Raw genomic sequence first — 3442 nt, forward strand, 5'->3', positions numbered from 1 at the left:
GGCGAGGTCTAATGGTGGGAGTGACAGCTTGGCTGATGGACCAACGTTGTGGAAGTTCTGGTGGTGCATCGGGTTGCTTTGCTGCATCCTACAACTTGCTCTAAAGTATAAGGCACATATATTGATGTTCCAGGAGACACCCCTTACAAATGTGGAGCTGAAAACGGGCTGGGTGGGCTCGGTATATTACTCCTCTTTTAATTCAAAGAGTAGAGGAGTTTGTATATTGATTGATAAGAATCTTCCCCTGGTGGTCCATTGTTCTTCCTGAGGGAAGGCATATTATTCTTGATTGCTCCTTTCATAATGTTAATTTTACTCTGGCTAATGTATTTGGGCTGAATTCGGACCAAGTTTCTTTGTACCCTGTGCTTACTGACAGGCTGGTCACTTTTGGAGCTATCACTTTGTGTATTGGAGGTGAATGGGATGTTTGCTGTGACCCGCTGGTGGATAAGGCTTCTGCTCCTAACGCTAGGTCCTTAACTGTTCATAGTGCTAAAGATAGTTTTGATACTTTTCAACTTATTGATATTTGGCAGCATCAAAATCTGCGGAACAGGACTATACTTACTACTCTCCCTTCAGCAGAATTGATTATTTCTTATGTACACCTAATTTATTGGCTCAAGTGAATGCTTCCAAAATGCTGAGTGGTGTTCTTTCTGACCATTATACCATTCTGAACAGTCTCTCGTTTGGGGGACCTAGGTGTTCAGCTTTTAATTGGCGCCTGAAAACTTCACTTTTGGGGGATAAGCATTTTCCTACAAGAATAAAATCAGCCATTTTGGATTTTAATGCTTGTAATCCTGTGGATGACTACACACCCACACTATCCTGGGGGAAGCCTTTAAAGCTTTTTTGAGGGGCAAAATTATTAGCTTGCAAAAGGAAAAGAGAAAACAAGCCGATGGGCTTACAGCCAATATCAAGGTACTGGAAGCCCAGCATAAAAGAGACTGCTCTGATAGCACGAGGCAGCTCTTGGAGTCCTTGGAGAGGGTAAGGTTGGGAGAGCTCTAAGGTACAGCAGGCTCACGTTCTATGAAACTGATGATAAATCTGGGGCGTTTCTAGCAAGGACAGTAAGGTGTAAAGGTAATCGTGCTCACATACATAAAATCTGACAAATGGACGAGCTACATCAGACTCTGGGGAGTTTGTAAAGGCTTTTGTTCTCTTTTTTTTATGGGGCTTTATAAAGATGCTGCTGGGTCTAGTCAAGAAAGCACATAAGATTTTCTTCACAGTTTAAATCTGCCACGGCTGGCAGAGGCTCAGGGACGTCATCTATGGCTCCTATAACTATGTTGGAGATGCAATCAAGGCCCTCCCTGGGGTTGAATGTCCTGGTCCGGATGGCTGTGCCATTGATCTTTTAAAGAAATTTATTTCAGACCTTGTTCCGTTCCTTTTCCCACTTTATCTCTGCTGGTTTAGTGAGTGGTTCATCGGGAGGCTTGGCTAATCAAAGGATTTACACTTTGATTCATAAAGATGAGACTGACTTTGGGGCCTATAGGCCTATATCTCTCCTTATTTTGGACATTAAAATACAGGCTAAAGTATTGCAGATGAGATTAGAGCAGGTCCTCCCTAAGCTGGTGCATAAGGATCAAACTGGCTTTGTGAAAGGCAGGGTGGCTACGTCTAATACTAGGCGTTTGTTTAATATTTCTATGGTCCATAAAAAAGGTATTCCAGGCTTAATCCTTTCCTTGGACGCAGAAAAGGCCATTGATAGGTTATCATAGGTCTTCCACAGAGATTTGTTTCTTGGGTGGCAGCTATGTATGAAAGGCCTAGGGCCAAGCTTTTAATAAATGGAGTATTGTCTTCTTTTAGTCCCATAAAGCGAGGCACCCGTCAGGAGTGCCCGCTTTCACCCCTTTTATTTGATTTGGCCATAATACTTCTCACAGTGGCGTTGAGGCAACATCTGGGTATTCATGGCTTAAAGTCAGGTGGACAGGTGCATAAAATATCATTATATGCGGACGATGTTCTGCTATATGTGATGGCACCACAGGAGTCGGGCTCAGCTCTGCTCAAGCTCCTGATATCTTATGGCTCTCTTTCTGTTTATAAAATAAATGTAAATAAGTGTGAACTCTTTTCCGTAGGCTCTAGAATGACTGTGCCAGACTGTTTTTCAATTTTTAGGCGAATGCAGGAAGGGTTTAAATATTTAGGTATTTACATCCCTAGATCATTTAAGCATTTACATGTGACAAACATTTGCTGTGCTAGTTGAAAACATTAAGCAGCATATGGCTGACTGGGAGCATTTAATGGTTTCATGGGCCGGACACATTAGTCTTTTGAAGATATATAGCAGCCTTGGCAATATGTTCATTTTTCAGCATGTTCCCTATCTTATTCCGACATATGTTTTTAATGATTTATGGAGTTCTATTATTAAATTCATCTGGAAAAGATGGTCAGCCAGGATTAGGATGGACCAGTTGTGATTGCCTAAGGATCAAGGGGCATGGCATTGCCCAATGCTCGCATTTACTATTGGGCAGCTCGTTTGATCTTTTTAAAAGCCTGGTTTAGTAATCATGCCAATTCCTGGGTGTCCTTGGAGTGAGAACAGGCTGAAATGGCTAATCTGGCTACTTTATTGTTTTTGCCTTTTGAGTCACCACATGGATGAAGAGTTTGCAGAAGTATTCCCATGCTTGCCCACACACTGCAGATTTGGAGGCAGGTTAATAAGTTTCTGGGCAAAAGTCATGGGAACTTGTTTCCTGTTTCCCCTATTTATGCTAGCCCAGGTATCTCTGGTTATACCTTTATGCCGGGAATGTGTGATTGGCTTGATAAGGGCTTGTTATGTGTAGCGCAATTGTGGGATGAGGACAGTTTTCTGGAGTCTAATGAGCTTCAGGAGGATTGCTGACTGGAGTAGAGTTCCCGGGCTCTCTATTTTCAATTGAGACTGGCCTTAGAGGGCCACATGGATTTGCCACAGCCTATTCATCCCCTAAATAGTATAGAAAGTTTTTTATTACTGGTATGGGAACACTTAAGAAAAGTATAGCAGTGCTAAATCAGGGTATCTTGGCAGATACATTTAGCAAGGTCACCTCCCAGAAACTGATCGATGTCTGTCTGGAATGTGGAGCTGGGCCTAAATCTAGATTCTAGAGCTTTAGAAGATTACATGGAATAATGCCCATCATATCACTGTATGTGTGAGATGCACAGAGCTTATGGTCCGCCTGCTTAATAGGACTGTTCTATGCAAGGTTTTCTGCCATTGCGAGAACAGACTGCTGGAGGGGATGTGATGGTTTTCTCCTGTAGTTCACACTTTTTTGATCCCAAATTGTGCAGGACATTGCTGATATCATCGATACTGCTGTGCATGTTTGGCCTTTGCTTGCTGTCCTTGGTACCGGTGAAGTGTAAGAAGTTGGTGGGTCCAGCTGTG

This window comes from Rhinatrema bivittatum, chromosome 1 (assembly GCF_901001135.1).
Source record: "Rhinatrema bivittatum chromosome 1, aRhiBiv1.1, whole genome shotgun sequence".
Classification (NCBI taxonomy): Eukaryota; Metazoa; Chordata; class Amphibia; order Gymnophiona; family Rhinatrematidae; genus Rhinatrema; species Rhinatrema bivittatum.